Source organism: Podarcis cretensis, assembly GCF_951804945.1.
Source record: "Podarcis cretensis genome assembly, chromosome: 3".
In the NCBI taxonomy this organism is placed as follows: domain Eukaryota; kingdom Metazoa; phylum Chordata; class Lepidosauria; order Squamata; family Lacertidae; genus Podarcis; species Podarcis cretensis.
In genome coordinates, this window is record NC_137172.1 from 73,075,159 (window position 1) to 73,093,163 (window position 18,005).

At 40.2% G+C, this 18,005-nt stretch overlaps 1 protein-coding gene across 11 annotated transcripts in view; it reads left to right on the forward strand.

Annotated features, from left to right (window-relative positions):
* FYN (FYN proto-oncogene, Src family tyrosine kinase) overlaps positions 1-18,005 on the forward strand; it is a 114,231-nt gene that overhangs the window by 37,550 nt on the left and 58,676 nt on the right. For 10 of the 11 annotated variants that reach the window (XM_079971683.1, XM_079971680.1, XM_079971685.1 and 7 more), the window contains one exon: positions 16,419-16,491. The exons of the other annotated variant lie outside the window; for it this stretch is intronic. The gene's annotated coding sequence lies outside the window, so the exon portion shown is untranslated. The remainder of the gene's footprint in view (positions 1-16,418; positions 16,492-18,005) is intronic. 11 annotated transcript variants of the gene reach the window in all.

Genomic DNA, 18,005 nt, shown 5'->3' on the forward strand with positions numbered 1-18,005 from the left:
TGAAGCTAGTTTTGTCTTCACAGTGTGTATCAGAAGTTCTAGATAAAGCCTCTCTTACACAAAGAGGCTACCAAACCACTACAAAACCAAGAGAAGTCTGTTGTTATGCTGCTTCAGCTGTAAGTTAACATTTCCTGTATTCAGTACAGCTATCTGTATTCCACCACATTGTTGGTTGGAGTGGTACACACCATTATACTGATTTCCTGTGTTGCTTTTCTAATTCCTTCTAATCCTGTTTTTAGTTCATTAGAGCTGTGTCAGGATAGATTCTAACAGCAATATTTTATGCACTCCACAATCATCATGGTTTTTGGCAGTCTCTTCATTCACTCACCAAAAGTTGTTGTCCTTTAACATGGTTGGGCAAAACAGCTGCTTTTCTAATGGGAAGAAAGTGAAGTAAAAATTTGACCACTTCGAATTACCCTACCCCAAGTTAACTATAGCTAGCTGTGGCGAAGGGTTACATTAACACCAATCTTAAGCATTACAGGCAGTGACTGTTTTAGGCACATTGTGCCAAACTTGGAAGGGCAGGAGCATGGCAGGAGCAAAATGGGGTGTTTATAGGGTTTTTTAATGGTGTTTCAAATATACATGATTTCACTTAAACACGCAGTGCCTTGGAACGTAACCATCACATAAATTGAGAGTTGCCTGTATTGTTAATTCTAAACAGTGTTAGTTATGTCTAAGTTCATTGTCAACATAACTTTACCCAGAATTAAGATGAATAAGGGGACAATTCATGTTCAGGAGCGATATGTGGATTGGCTCCTGATCTTGACTCTTCCTGTCTTATTTGCTGTCCTGTTACTTCTCTGTTTGCTATAAACTTTAAAAAAGGCAAAGGGACCCCTGACCATTAGGTCCAGTCGTGACCGACTCTGGGGTTGCGGCGCTCATCTCGCTTTATTGGCCGAGGGAGCCGGCGTACAGCTTCCAGGTCATGTGGCCGGGGCATGACTAAGCCACTTCTGGCGAACCAGAGCAGTGCACGGAAATGCCGTTTACCTTCCCACAGGAGCAGTACCTATTTATCTAATTGCACTTTGATGTGCTTTCAAACTGCTAGGTTGGCAGGAGCAGGGACCGAGCAATGGGAGCTCACCCCGTCGCGGGGATTTGAATCGCCAACCTTCTGATCGTCAAGTCCTAGGCTCTGTGGTTTAACCCACAGCGCCACCTGCATCCCTCGCCATAAACTTTACACCTCATTAAAGAATTCCTAAGTTTCTGATTCCTAGTTGGCAAGTAAAACTTCAAAATATGGAACATGTCGGTAAATTCAAAGTAACAAAAATAAACAATTTAGCAGACACAGAATAAATTCAGCATTACAAAAAACAAACAAGAAAGCAAACCACCACTAGACTTAAGCATATAGATGAAGTATATATATGAAGCAGTCAATGGCATCATTGGAACAGCCCCCAACAACTGGCAATCAGACCCAATCCTGCTTCAAACTGTATGGCCCCATCTTGGACTTTCTTTCTTGGAGTGTTGGGGAAAATTGACAGAATGTCGGAATGTCAGAAAATACTTTATGTATACAAGCTAATATTTATTTCTTATCTATCATATATAGGCCTTGTACATACAACTACTAAGTTGTTATATTTGTGCATACTATGCCGCACTGTTTATTTCCTAGCAAAATTTGAATTTTAAAACAAACAACCTTATTTACCAAGACAGTAATTTGCCAGTTGTGCCATTTAGAGTTATGCCGCAGAGGGGTAACAATTAACACATTGTAGAGAAGAGTGGGGATGTAGTCTATGTTACATAGAAGGTCTATAACAGAAACCTATTGAGTACATTTTTAAAGTACTACAGTGCCAGGAAGTGCCAAAGGATATTTGGACGCATGAAAATGCGTCCAGCTGCTTAGAGAAGAAAAAGACCCTGGTAGGATTGTATTTTGTGCATTAGGCATCTGTCAGCAAGTAGACACTATGAATCCAATATTACTATGACATTAAAAAAGCAACCAATAAGTTTTATAGATTGGTTTCACAGAGTTAATTGCATTTTTACAGCATGATCCTTTGCATGTCTAACTGGAAGTAAGCCACACTGAGTTTTCAAGTAACTGCGCTTAGTGTTGCTGCCATAGAAAAGTAATCTCTTTCAGGCAATATTTCTTTTCATGCCGTTGAGCTCTAGACTAAGAATAGGATTGCTATGAAAAATGAACGGTTTGAACAGCTGGGACTCACAGTTGCTTGCTCTGACACTTTTCCTTTTCTTTTTTTGGAGAGAGTATGTGAGGGACGAATCTTCAAACACGATGTTGATGCTGGCTCCCTATAGGGAATTTAGCTATTGAGAATCCATTTTGTGGAACATTTGCTACATGTCAGCATTCTGAACTTCAGAGTAAATATTGTAGGTCCCCAAGGTTTCCTTCCTCTGAAGCAAGGCCTGAAATAAAATTACATTAACAAATGAAAACCTTTTGTGTGTCATCATTACTTACAGCTATATGTCCAATACATGCAAGGGAAATAAATATCTGAAAAGCACACAATATACATTCCCAAAACTTGAGCTTTGATGGCCCTATACACTAAAGCCATTTAACTAGGAAGGCCCTAGGACTTGTCCATGTACACAGAATATTCTCTCATGGGCACAAAAGGCTTTTCAGGGCTGCGGTACAAATAAGAAGAATTGGATCGGGCAGTGGCATGCTGAGGCATGTCAACAAAATGTATGTTCTGTGTAGACAGTGAACGAAGCTGTGTAGAAAGCTTCAATGAAAGAAAATTGTAAATCCCAATGTGTAGGGATGCCATGTGTGATAATCACATGGCTATGGTGGGAAGGTAAAGGGAGTTTCTGTGTGCTTTGGCTTCCGTCATGGTGTTCTGTTGCACCAGAAGCGGTTTAGACATGCTGGCCACATGACCTGGAAAGCTGTCTGCAGACAAACACCTGCTCCCTCAGCCTGAAAGTGAGATGAGCGTTGCAGCCCCATAGTCTCCTTTGACTGGACTTAACCGTCCAGGGGTCCTTTACCTTTACCTATTTACCCATTTTACTTTATGCAAGATTTACAGGAGCCAGTAAACTGCATGCAGTTGTGTCTTTGCAGGCACAACACATATGTGCACAAGGTGTAGTAGGCCGATATTCAGTCATCACGTACTATGTGTGGGTTTTAACACTCTTTCCTGCGCCGAATTGCTTTCCAGACAGGAAATGTATCACATTGTGACAGAGCACTCATGCAAACCACAAACGCTCTTGAGTCTAGGCCGATGAAAAACATCAACCTAGCAAGAAGTAAGAAGCCAGCCATAGGTCCAGTAAGTGCATGAATTGTCTTGGATCCAAATGTGAATTCCAGTCCACAAAAATTTCTAATGCTGGTTGTAAATGTAAGTAGATTATTGTATTCTTTGAATTACAATTCTAAAATATTGGATAAATATATGTTATTCTTGAAAGCAACAGGAATTTTGGACTTGCAACATGGACAGACATTTTGCTCTTATGTTTCTTAAGCACTCAATATTTTAAGGAATGGTAGGGTGTAGTTCAGTCTTGACCATGGGGTGGCTCATGGTAACACTGCTACAAATATCGTAAAATGCAATTCTTAAATCTACCTGCTTAGCTTAAATCTACTACTTGTGGACATGCTTTAGCCGTGATATTCAGTGGTGTAGATGAGGAAAGGTGGTTCTAATGAACTACTGTGAAGCACAGCTCTGTAAATGGGCTTCCTAAAATAATATCAGAAAAGCCTTCTGTTTCAATCAGGCTGCTTGTCTGACATCAGAAGGGAAGGGGAAGAACACACGATATGCCTGCAAAATGCCCTAGGTTCAGTTCCCAGGATCCCCAGTTAGAAGGATCACAGATACCAGCCTGGGAAAGACTTGACCCAAAACCTTGGAGAGGTGATACCAATTAGAACAGACAGTACAGTGGAGGATGGAACAATGGTCAGAGTTGGTATAATGCAACTTCATACCTTCAATTCATGATTCTGAAATTCAACAAAGCTCATCTTGTTGTTTGTTTAAAAAGCAAAATCCTCAGAATGAAATCACACTTAAATAACAGTAAAGCTCTAATAACAAGGCCAGTGGAAGTGATGATATTCCAGCTGAACTATTTAAAATTTTAAACGATGATGCTGTTAAGGTGCTACACTCAATATGCCAGCAAGTTTGGAAAACTCAGCAGTGGCCAGAGGATTGGAGAAGATCAGTCTAATCCCAATCCCAAAGAAGGGCAGTGCCAAAGAATGCTCCAACTACTGCACAATTGCACTCATTTCACACGCTAGCAAGGTTATGCTTAAAATTCTACAAGGCAGGCTTAAGCAGTATGTGGACCGAGAACTCCTAGAAGTGCAAGCTGGATTTCGAAGGGGCAGAGGAACCGGAGACCAAATTGCAAACATGCGCTGGATTATGGAGAAAGCTAGAGAGTTCCAGAAAGACATCTACTTTTGCTTCATTGACTATGCAAAAGCCTTTGACTGTGTCGACCACAGCAAACTATGGCAAGTTCTTAAAGAAATGGGAGTGCCTGATCACCTTATCTGTCTCCTGAGAAATATCTATGTGGGACAAGAAGCTACAGTTAGAACTGGATATGGAACAAATGATTGGTTCAAAATTAGGAAAGGAGTACGGCAAGGCTTTCTTGGGCTCCATGATCACTGCAGATGGTGACAGCAGTCACGAAATTAAAAGACGCCTGCTCCTTGGGAGAAAGGCGATGGCAAACCTAGACAGTATCTTAAAAAGCAGAGACATCACCTTGCCAACAAAGGTCCGTCTAGTTAAAGCCATGGTTTTCCCAGTAGTGATGCATGGAAGTGAGAGCTGGACCATAAAGAAGGCTGATTGCTGAAGAATTGATGCTTTTGAATTATGGTGCTGGAGGAGACTCTTGAGAGTCCCATGGACTGCAAGAAGATCAAACATATCCATTCTTCAGGAAATCAGCCCTGAGTGCTCATTGGAAGGACAGATCCTAAAGCTGAGACTCCAATACTTTGGCCACCTCATGAGAAGAGAAGACTCCCTGGAAAAGACCCTGATGTTGGGAAAGATGGAGGGCACAAGGAGAAGGGGACGACAGAGGACGAGGTGGTTGGACGGTGTTCTTGAAGCTACAAACATGAGTCTGACCAAACTGCGGGAGGCAGTGGAAGACAGGAGTGCCTGGCGTGCTCTGGTCCATGGGGTCACGAAGAGTCGGACACGACTAAACGACTAAACAACAAAGCTCCAAGTAAAGTTACAGGGTATACAGCGTTTCCGTGCTCTGTGGCTTCCGTCACGGTGTTCTGTTGCACCAGAAGCAATTTAGTCATGCTGGCCACATGACCTGGAAAGCTGTCTGCAAACAAACGCCTGCTCCTTCGGCCTGAAAGCAAGATGAGCACCACACCCCATAATCGCCTTTGACTGGACTTAACCGTCCAGGGGTCCTTTACCTTTTACCTTACAATTCATGCAAATAATATAGTGGTTTTTAAGAAATTGAAAGGCCAAACAACATATTAATCAGAAAAAGGCTGAATTGAAATACATGCCAAGAGAAAGTGGATGCAGTAAGTGTCTCTAGTACATCCCATAGCCTGAAGGGAACCACCAGGAAGGACCATTGTCTGAAGGAAAGGGTACTCTTAACAGGACCACCTCTAATGATCTTAAAGTGTATAGAGAGGTGGTGGTTCTTAAGATAGCCTGGTACTGTAAATGATGTAGATGTTAATAGTAAATAAATACCATCATTTCTGCAGGGTTTGAGAACCAGAATAGATATTGAGAACAGAATGTAATATGTTTCCAGTGGCCGCTCTGTATTGCAACATCTGAACACAATAAAAAGTTACTATACCTTGGTCTGAGCCTATGTCTGTGATCTAGCAACTGGAGTCTTGTAACTCTAGCAGCCCCAGTGCATCTTCGGAGCTCTGCTTCTGCAATTCTTTTTTGAACAAAAGACAAAGGCTTCTGCTGTTCGTTCCTACATGAAGAAAAAAGCTTGGCTTGTGAGGTAGATAATTTCTTTACACACAAACACACGAGAGAGAGAGAGAGAGAGAGAGAGAGAGAGAGAGAGAGAGAGACTCTGTACAAAAACAGAAAGTCCTTTTAAATTTGATTAAATCCTTAGTAGATTTAAAGGAATGAAATGGCCTGCAAAATGCATTTAATTTTTTTTTATTAGTATGTGCAAGTGGACAGTGATGTTCTTTGTCTCTTGGAAAGTGATTTGTACTGGGCACTTGATCTGTGGACCATATGAACTGTGTGGCTGATAGACTAGTAGTAACTGCAGTAGATACTGCAGCAAAATATTATTTCCTTGATTAGAACACAACAGAGAGAGTCCTAAGCAATCAGCTCAGAAATGAAAAATAATTGATAATACTGTGCAAGTATAAGAATGCTGCTGTGTTCAGCACAGTTTTGCTGGAAACACAGTGAGATTCTGTGTCCGCTGGTGGCAGAATATGTGTAATGGAACAAGAACTTGTAAGTTGTAAGTTTGTTGGGATTCAAAAGAGTTTTCAAGTTGTGAAATGTGATTCCTTAAAAAGGGCAGTCACCAAGTATGGTTCAAGCTATAAACAACTCACTCTATTGACATCAGTTCATTCATTGAAAGAATCCTATAAATGGGGTTTTTGTTCCCATCTGCAAAATGCTTGGTATGTGTCTGCCTCATAGTATGTGCCTGTTTCAGTGTGAGCTCTTGCCTCCTCAAGGGCAAGCGGGGAAGACTATATAGTGAATTATTTCTAATGCAGGTATTTTAGCTATCTTGTAAGGAGTTATAATTTCTAGGTTTGACTTTCACTTAAGGCAAACTATAAATTTAAACAAATGAATTAACACTCTTGACAGTGTTTACATGATCATTTGTTTTGGAATAACATCAATCCCTGATCTTGTCTCGGTTTCAATATTTCTTGTGGTTGGAGGAGGGGGGATCAGCAGCTAAAACGATTTTAAAGAGAAAGCAGGGGTTGTTGACTTGTGTTTCTTTCATTCAGTGTAAAGAGATGATATCTGAATAAAAATGGAGGCAAGTGGAACTTGCAATGAATTCTTTAGTGTGCCACAATGGCTGATCGGCATTCTGTGACCCCTGAGCATGCTTTCAATTTGCTCTAAGTCTGTACACAGTTTGTGACAAGTTTAGAAGGCAACTGTCTTCCTGTTAACTTTGGTAGCCTCCTGGATTCCTGGCCTACTATATTTATTTAACTTTTTTTGTATTATGCTAGAACTTTTTATACCCAAGGAATTATTTAAACTTTCATTCTCATAAATGATAAAACACTCTTTCTAACTGGAGGGAAACAGTAGTTTAAGAAAGTTGAACACAGTGTGGGAGAAGCATTGTTTCTCATGGTATACATCCTCATTTATTTTGACCTGCTGCCATCTTCAGCCAGATTTGTTCTGCAGATTTAAAAAAACCTACCAAAAAGTTGTGACCAGATAGAACAGTTGGATTAGTATTCATGCCACAGGCAGTAATACTTTTCCCATCCCAATTTCAACACTCATAAGAGGGAGAAAAAACTCCATACTCTGTCTGCCGTTTATAATATGCAATTTAGAAAGCTCTAAAAACAGCAACAAAACAGTTCATCTCAAATCTAATGAATACAAATATCTTCTGCAGCCTAAGCATAGCCCCTTGCTTGAATGTTTTGTTGTCTTAATTTCTTAATCAGACCACTGAATTTAAATGCTTAAATATTAGCAAATTTTTTACAGATTGAATTGTTCAGACTTGCAAGGCACAGCTAGGAGGTAACAGTGGCAATTAGGGGAGCTACTTGAGGCATGCCTAAGGGCTTGTGTGTCCTGCAGGACTTTCTTGGAAAAGCAACATCCATCCATCATGCTGTAGCATAAACTGATTCTGAAGCACTATTGAACTTCAAAAGTGGTGTAGCATATAGTATGTGAGACTGATGTTGTGGGCCCCAGGCACAGTAAAGCAATGGGTGGTGGGCCAAGGCATGGTGAAATTGCAAATAAACAGAGGACAACCACTTGGGATATAAAACAGGCCACAACTTGAGCTTGTTTGGAGGTTCTAGCAGGGGAGCGCAGCTATCGTATACCCTTGACCGAAGAATGGTACACTCCTTCTATCTGGGATGGTCGTCCTCTTCCACCGAGCGCACAGCTTCGGGAGGGACGCACATGGAGCGGTGAGGGAGGAAGGGGACACCCGCCTAGCCAGCCAGATCAGCCGAATCAACCCTAGCGATCAATGGGGTGACAGATGTCGCAACCAGATTGCCCTCACCCCAGTCAAGCTTGCAAAAATTTATCATTTGCCCAACAACAAATGCTGGAAATGTAATACGACTGAAGGTACCTTCTACCACCTTTGGTGGACTTGCCCGAGGATTAAGGCCTTCTGGGAAATGATTTATAATGAAATTAAGAAGGTACTTAAATGTACTTTTCATAAGAAACCAGAGGCATTTCTCCTGGGCATGGTCGGCCAATTGGTGTCAAGGAAGGATAGAACGTTTTTTATGTACGCTACTACAGCAGCAAGGATTCTCTTAGCAAAGTATTGGAAGACACAAGAACTACCCACGCTGGAAGAATGGCAAGCGAAGGTGATTGACTATATGGGACTGGCGGAGATGACTGGCAGAATCCGTGACCAAGAAAAAGAGACGGTGGAAGAAGATTGGAGGAAATTTAAAGTATACCTTAAGAACTGCTGCAAAATTAATGAGGGCTAAAATGTCAAGGGAAAGGAAATTATAGAATTACAGCTGTAACCGATTAAGTATGAGAATGAAATTAAAATAAGAAAATGTTATTATTTGATTGATCTGGGGAGTTGTTGGAAAAAAGTTTTAAACAGGATGCAGAAAAGGGGAGGTAAGGGGAAGTCCGGGAAGCAAGGTTAATGAAAAAGAGGGTTTGAAATTATACATGTTTATATGTTTTTGTATGTTTTTCTGTGTGTGTTGTTTTGTTTATAATTTGTGTTGGAAAATCAATAAAAAATTATTATATATAAAAAATAAAAAATAAAAAAAATTAAAAAGACCACAACTTTATTGATTACAGGCACATGGCTTGGGTGTGTATCCTGGCTCAAATTGCCTGTCTGCTGCTTTATTGTTTGACAGGATTAACCGAGCTTAAGGGTCGCCCTATGATGTACATCAAATCAGGGCGATCCCGCCCAATATTGGTGATGCTGTGGCCCTTCAGCGCCCATCTGGGTACGAAAAAGGAGCAATGCAGCGAGCTGCAGCTGGCTGGAAAGCCAAACAGGATGTTGATGTTTGTGACTGTACCGTGGGATCCAAAGGACAGTCTATTCACTGTACTGAGCACCGGATGTTAGCTCAGTGTGTCACCTGACATGTACTGGAAGTACAGCGGTGGAGTTTTATCGCTCTGCTGTTGGTGTTTGAAGAGTACGGACGTGTTTCTCTGTATTGCTGCATAGACAGAAATAAAGGCATGTAAATACATTTCTGTCTGTCTCTTTCCCCCTCCTGGGGAAGATAGGGAGGAGGGAAGAGTGGTGTGTTCTTCTCACGTTTGAGGAGGATCGCCGATAGAGACCCCGCCTGTCTCCTGCCGGGAGTCGCGGACAGGGAGGTCTACAAGTAATCTGAGCCGGGTGCCTGGAGAATGGCACATTCCTCTGACTAGGCTTCAAAGATTACAACAAGAAGCACCCCCATCCTGGATTCCTTTAACAGGATACCTTGATTTCTTGGACCCGGGGGGGGGGGTGCTCCCAGCCCACCATCCATACAGACTAAGGATCCAGACAAATGCTTTATCCACCACACACGTTGGTCCTTTCCCACTGACTCACTGCCAAACCAATTGCATCTTCAACCAATCCCTGCTGCTATAACACACATTGAGCAGCTAGCCCTCATTTCCCCCTGCAGAAAGTGGACCCCACTATACAGGCCCCAAAGCACCGCTCCCGTTCTGCCATTCCAACAGTTCTGACCACATAATTGTCATTCAGTTATGATCGGGGCATCTGGGGAGCCCACCACTGCAATGTGCAATGTCAGCTAAGGCAGCAGGCCATCCCATGTCATACCCCTTAGGCCAAGTCATGTAGTATGGGCCTAGGCATTCAGACCAAGATGTTGGCCCCATTGTGTCCAGTGCACAATGCTGTGAACACAGATCCACCCACCCACCCCAGGTGGCCTGGAGACTTGCTCTGCCACTGAGACTTTGGGTTCTCATTCACTTTCTTGCCAACTCCTACATACTTGCAACTGTCTATGACTGGAAGCCGTAGTGCTACCTTGAGTGAGAAGGATACTATAAAACATGCCTGGTGTTTTCATGTGTTTCTGGCAGTATCTATGGTACTTTGAAGCCACTTAAGAGAAGCTTGGATATACATTTCTTCTATTTATTTTAAGGCCATTTATTTAAGGCCATTCAGTAGTGTGCTTCTGTTCATTTGCAGGCCATATTTCATCCATGACCAGTTCCTCACCACTTAATTATGTGATACAGTTGTGTTTGCCACTTCACCTCAAACATGATCTACTTTATTATGAAATGTTTATCATTGCAATTCTTCGATGTGTTAAGATATGTATAGTATTCTCTTTGTTTTTCAAGGGTGCATTTTTGTCATATGAAAACTATCCTACATGATAGCACCTGACATCTACCTAAAACAAGGAAAGCAGTTTATCTTGCTATCTTTATTTCACCACTATAACATTTTGCATTGTCAGGAGAAAGATCTGGCTTGTCTAGACTTGCTGTATATAGTAATATTGTTGTGATGTTACAGTTTGCTGATGCTTGGGGATAATTTCCCTCAGAAGATTCCTGGTTGCTGTGTTTGGAGTCACCCTACTGATCCTACCTTTCAGATTGGACTTTTTTCATATCATAGAACCTTAATTATTGCAATTATTGTTTTAAAGCAAGAATGGAAAACCTGTGGCCCTCCAGATGCTGCCAGACTACAGCTTCCATCATTCCTGGCCATGCATTATGCTACTGATGGGAGTTGTAGTTCAGTAATATCCAGAGAGGTTAGCCATCCCTGTTTCAATTGTCCATCAATTTTTATTTCAATGTGAGCTGGGTTTTTGTATTGCTTTGTCATTCTCTCTGGAATCCTTTGGAAGTAAGGGCAATCTAAAGATCTAATAAATAATAATAGGTATTATCATTATCTAAAGCAACATATATCTGTTGGAATCATAAAGGGCCCAAGCCTTTCTAGTTCTGCTAAGCATATTTCATAGTTACGATTACGTTTGTCTTTTCAGCATATGTTGGTGCCCTCTAGGTGGAAAATTCCTTTTGTATTCGTATTGGATTTGAACTTGTTATTATGTATGCAATAGTTTATATATTTTTAATTGTTTTGCAAAATCACTTTGAAATGCTTCATAGGAAATGATTAATAAATGAAACAAATAATCACAATAATATAATAATACCATTTGGAGGAACAAATATTGATCTGTCCTTATCAGTGCTTCTTCTGGACTGTTTTTAGCTGCTACCCATAAAATGAGTAGCAACAAAACAGCAAAAACTGAGAAATGTATTCTCAGAGATAGCTTGTGATTTCCCCCCCACACAAAGCATTAAGGTGGCTAACAATAAAAACATAACATGGATAATATAATTACAAATTAGAGCACTCATTTGCATCATCATTTGGTAGCAAAACAAATGATTTACAGTACATAATAATAGAAATAATATTAGGGAATGCTTCAACTTGATTAATATTCCAAATCCAGAGTTTGGGAGTGAGGAGGAAGGGGGCAGAGGAACGTATTGAGCTAGAGTTGCTTCATAGAATCATGGAATTGTAGAGTTGCAAGGGACCCTGAGGGCCATGTGTCAGAGTTGCTTAAATCAGATTCAGTGGCCTTCAGCGTTTCATGGTTTTGGTTTTCCATTCCAGATTTAATAAACCATACTTTTTTAAGCTGGGAAGAACTATTCTGGTTAATTTACCAACATTAAACCAGGGTTCCACATTTTGAGGAGAGAGGGGGAGATGTGAGCCCTGTGTGTGTTCCTGGATTCATAAACCATGGTTTATGATGCCTGGAGCATTACATCTGAACCAATATCTTCTGCATTAGCATGGCCCAGACTTGCAAACAAAAATGTCTTGGTACTACTGTAAGGGCTGCCTCTTGGAATCTGAATATATCATATTGTTTTCGGCTTTTCTTCAAATTAGTTCCATTTTTTAAAATTAAGAAAAAGGGTGAGGTTATCTAACCAATTTCATTGGCAGTTATGGCAAGCATTTTTCTTCTGCAAAAGCTGAGCTACTGTGTAGCTAACAAGCTAATTAACATAAGCAAGATAATTCTTTGCAGATTTATTAGAGTTTCTGAGCAGAGCAGGAAGAAATCAGAGAGAAATAAGAAATTCCAGTAATTATTGTTTTCTGCTTTGCATAATGTGATCTGAATGAAATCAAGTAATAAAACATCTCATTTATCTTTAGACTTTCCTTTCACTGTGGTTTGGGGGTAGAAGGATTCTAGGTCAGGGGAAAATATAGTTGTCGCCTTGGTTTTCAAATCTATTAGACATGGGAAAATTCTTTCTCCTTAGTGTTTATAGCTGGGGAGCGGTGGACAGTAGAAATGCACACGTTGAGGCTTTGGCTCATAATATATATTTCTTTATCTGAGTTTTCTATCTACTTCAGTACTGATCTGTCACAAAATACACTCTGAAATAGTAATCTGGCCTCCCAAAAATAAGTGAATCAGCATCAGTCTGTAAGAATACACTACTTATTGTTTATTCTGTACATACACCACAGCTCTTTTCATACTTAATTTATGTGCCCACTCTATAGTTTGCTGAACAAATCAGATATCACTTCATTGGTTTGTCAACATCATCTTTTTTTAAAAAAAAACTAGTCTTGCTACTAATAGTTCAGAAAACACAAGTCCAATATGGTAGGGGATGAACATCCCTGAATACAGTGGGTTTTGTTTCTGAGCATAACCATGCATAGGATTGTGCCGCATGTTCGTAAGTTACAACATCATAATTTGTTGATCACTGTTTTGGGGTACTTGAAACAAAAATCAAGTACAAAAATAAAAGGTTTCTACTTCATTCTTACAAAGCAAAGCCTCTAGGAGCATGTGATTCAACCATAGCCGACATATTATTTAAACACGACCGTAATACATTTTTTTAAAAAAATCAAAATAAAACAGAGCAGCAGAAAAAGAATGGTTTAGATTTGAAGAAGAAAAAAATACACAAATAGAAGCTAATGGGAGGGTTTTTTTCCTTTCCCTTTGTTCTGTGAAAAGGTTCCTGAACAGCATGAGAATGGCATGGGGAGCTGATGTTGGAAGAAGGAATTACCCAAAATCAGACAGAGGCATTTTGCATGAAGGAAACTCTCATTTTGCACAATTCAAAAATTCACTTTGTGATTCTTAGGATGCAAACAATTGCAAGTCAAGTTAAAACACACTGTAAAAGCCAGCAACAAAAAGATCTGCCCCCACCCCAAGAGTCTTTACCTGATACCCAGAAGATGCTGGATAACTCCCTGGGGAGAGAGTGTCACAGGCAGGGCAGCTGTCACAGGTTACAACCTGCCTAACATCTAAAGAGGGACCCAAAGACTAGCCTCCAAGAAGAATCTTAATTGCAGGGCTTGCTAATGTGGGATGAAGTCATATCTCGTGTGTGTGTGTGTGTGTGTCATTAAAACATAGAACTTTTTTTACATATGCCATTCAAAATATATTTTAAAAACTCCCCTGTGAAGCACTCTTGCCACTCATGCAGAGACTCGGTTTTATTTATTTATGTATTTATCTTGTATATTTATGTATTTACATTCATTTCCTGCCTTTCTTTCGTCATGGAACGCAAGGTGGAAATACATGCGGTTCCCAGGCAATCTCTCATCCAAGTACTGACCAGACAGAGGCAGTGACCTCACGTGCCTTCATTCAGACCATACCCTGAGATATATAAAGACCACTATAACTCTTGCCTTTCCAACATCTGCTCTAGGTACTCAGCAGCTGCAGCTCTCCTCACATTCTAGATTGTATCATGCATGTTCACTTCAAGGAAACTCCATGACTGCCTCGTGGCTTCTATGGAACCACCCACACTTTCCTTGAGATGTGTTATTTGGTGTAATAAGCTGATTTACTGATTGTTGTGATGAATTTAGTACTTTCGGGTTGGGTTTTTGTTGTTGATCTTATGCTGTTCACTGCCATAATATTTTTTTCTTAAAGTCAGCAATACATTTTTCCAGGGGAGGGGGAAAATAAATAAGGCACTTTTCAGAGTAACAGTATTTCATGTAGGGGCTTAAGGAAAATGCAGTTCCTGGATTGCTTTATTGTGCATCTCAAGAGAGCCTCTCCTTGAAATGAATAGTTGAGCTGTGGCAGAGCATACGTGGAGTGGGCATGGGTGAGAAAAGAGCCATACTGACCTCTAATGAAGCCGGTCTATAGCCTGGTTCACAGGTCAAATTAAACTACAGTTTGAAACAAACAATGGTTTAATGTGAATAAGAAGCTTGCTAGTACACGGTGTACAGGTGTCCCCATTGTGCTCCTTCTGCACTGCTGCTGTTTCCGTATCATAAACAAACCAAACCAATGTTATCAAAACCTGGGCTGCTGGGTTGATTCTTCCCCAACAAAATGTGGTAACCAAGGGTTGTTCTTGACTCACCACTCGTGGTTTGTTTGGGGAAAGCAAACCCTAAGCCAAGGTTAAGATGACACAAACCGGGGTCAGCAAACTTTTTCAGCAGAAGGCCGGTCCACTGTCCCTTAGACCTTGTTGGGAGCCGGACTATATATTTTTTTTTTTGGGGGGGGGGAGGAATGAACCAATTCCTATGCCCCACAAATAACCCAGAGATGCATTTTAAATAAAAGCACACATTCTACTCGTGTAAAAACACCAGGCAGGCCCCACAAATAACCCAGAGATGCATATTAAATAAAAGGACACATTCTACTCATGTAAAAACATGCTGATTCCCGGACTGTCCGCAGGCTGGATTTAGAAGGCAATTGGGCTAGATCTGGCCCCCGGGCCTTAGTTTTCCTACCCATGACACAGACACTCTGCTTTGCTTCATGGCAGTAGCAGGAGGTGCGCCCTGGGAACAAGTACTCTGCTAATTCACATTAAAGCATAGTTGATTTAAACCTATGTTTAATTAATGGGATGTGTGAACTGGGCCTTTGTGTAGGCCAAGCAGGATTATGCCTTCAGTCTTTAGTCATGTGTACCTTAAACACAATTGTTATCCTTCTCTCAATGCTGAGGAAACAGTTTTGAACTAACCGTAGAGAATGTACTGTACCTCTGTTCTCTTCCTTAATCTTCAGGCATTCAATGGCATTGTACCTTATTCTCCAGCCACTCCAAGATCTTGCTTGCTCTGTTTCTCAGATCTTATACTACCACAAGACACAGGCTCTTCTTTTCCCCAATGATTATTGCCATAAAAGTTGTTCTGACAGCGCTGCTTATCTGCACTGCAAGCTGTTCTGTCTATCTATATAGCCTAAGGAAAGAACTCAAGTAGCTGTCATGAAAAAATTAGTTAACTTTGGTGAAATAGTGGCACCTGTCCATTTTTACCGTTACCCAAGTTATGTCATGTCTGTTTGTATGGCCTTCAGTAACTGGAAAATTGTTTCCAGTTATGATCATGGACTTACTGTATTGCTTATTTGTGATTTTGTATAACGATAAAGGGTAAACCCGTTGCAGCAAACTGTAACTTTACAGAAAGATACAATTGCAGCAGTAACAATTTGCTGAGTGTGTGAAAGCAATTTGCAGACTTCCATTCTTACAACTACTTTGTTGCATATTATTGAGACACTTTATTGCTATGTGAAACACCAACATGCCAATAACTGAGCAGGTCTGAAGGAATTAATTGTATTTATTGTAACACTTTCCCTTACTGGATGGGGCCTTTTAACAATATGTGAAAATTCCAATTATGTCGGCATTGTAATTTTGAAGGGTACGTTATTTTTGGTTTTATCACAGACCATATGTTTTGTTAATAATGCTCAATCTCAAGTATACCTTTTACAAAGAGGAAAAATCAATACTGTGAAAGAAAGATTGGACAATGCCTTCATCCACTAGTTCTGCTCTCTTGGCCGTTGGCAACTCCATATTGGCATTTTAAAAAAATTGAAAAACGGGTCAACTTCCTGTGTTGGTGTTATTCTCCAGTCCCATCGTTGGTGCACAGCCCGATCCAAAGATTGTTATAAAAGGAGTTTTGTTAGAAACACCAGAGTTGTTCGGCACTGTGTAACTAAATAATTATGGAAGTACATAACTGAGCAATTCCCTCTTTTGTTGCAGGTCCAGTCTTACAGAAGCCCTTGAAAAAATGTGGTGAATAAAAACTTGCTCTGTTTACAGGGGGGAAATTCTGGTAAGCAACTCTATATCTTACGCTTTTGTAGTTGTGCCCATTAAATTGTTTCAACTGTTCTGCTTTAATTTCTACTTAGATAGGAAACCTATAATTTTACGAAGTTGGTTACTGGTGTGGGCGGTATTTTCCTCCTTTTCTATTTTCCTTTATTTTAGTTTTGCATGAAGACTTTTGGGTTATAATGAGAAGTCTTGAAAGAAATCAAGCTGAGCCTTGAGGCAAGGAATGCACTAGACAGTTTAATTTCTGAAACAGCTTCCACTTATTGTGCTGTGGCTTTTATAAAGTACTTAAAAGCCTTGGAGCTAAAATCTAAGGGAGGGATATTAAAAAGGTTTGCCTTAAAAAAGAAATTTCCTATGGCATCATGCAAACTAGTATTATGGTTCAGATAGAACTATTTTTAAAAGGTTGATATAAATGATTTTGTAACAGTGTGGAGACTGACATACCGCATCTGTTTCTTATCTCTTGTACCATGTCTTTTTTTATAGAGCACTGATTTTGTATAATGTTACTCCTTGTTATATCAGACAATAACATATAAAACTCCCTAGAGATGATCCATGCAGATTTCTCATTGGAGGGTAGGACTTCCCATATAATTCAACTTTTTGTCCATCAGTGTGCTGACTGAAATTAGTAAATTAGAGGCTTGGAAAGAGGTGGAAGATATTAGTGTCTAAACAATTGGTTTCCCCCCCCCCTCCTACCCCTCCCCCTGGACAGAAGAGTAATAAATCTATATGTGTAGATGGTAGTTGCCAGTCATCAGAGTGTTCATTTGAATACTTTATAAAGGGGTGCCATATTTCAGCAAAATCATCCGTATCAGTTGCCATCATTCAGGGCATGTACTCTCTTAGTTTTTCAGATAAAGCAGTTGTCCATACGTTCTGCTTCCATTGTGTGATGTGTAGATGATCCAGTCCTTTCCAATTTTTTATTTATATTTTTTGCTATGAGCAATCATGCTGCTACCAGAAGAAAAGTGATAAGTTCCTTGTGCAATAATTTGAGTGACTTAAAAAAATGTTAATAAACCTAGGCATGGGTTGCATTGTATGTTGTGATTCATACTTTTGCTTATTTCTGTAAACAACCTTTCCCCAAATGGCTGCACAAATTCTCATGTCCATCACATATGGAAAGTCATGCCAATTACCTTGCATCACCTCCAGCATGCTGAAGAGGATGTTTTCTCTTTTGCTGTCTGCTTAGCAGGACTTTGGAGATCTTACATCCTCTGTCATCAGTTTTCACCCTACACAACCGTTCAGTAGGATTGCTCTGCAAAAGCAACATAGATTCATTTCCATATTACTAAGCATGGCATACTAGTGCCTTGACATAATTATGTGATTTATTTAAAGATATTTATGGCTTTTCTGTACACTCATATGCACAACCTCAACAGTAAGGATGTGGCCTCAGTGAGAAAACTACACATTGCTTGCTGACTACAAGATCTTTCCAGGTTTTTCTTTTAATCTCTTTGGCACATGAATTAT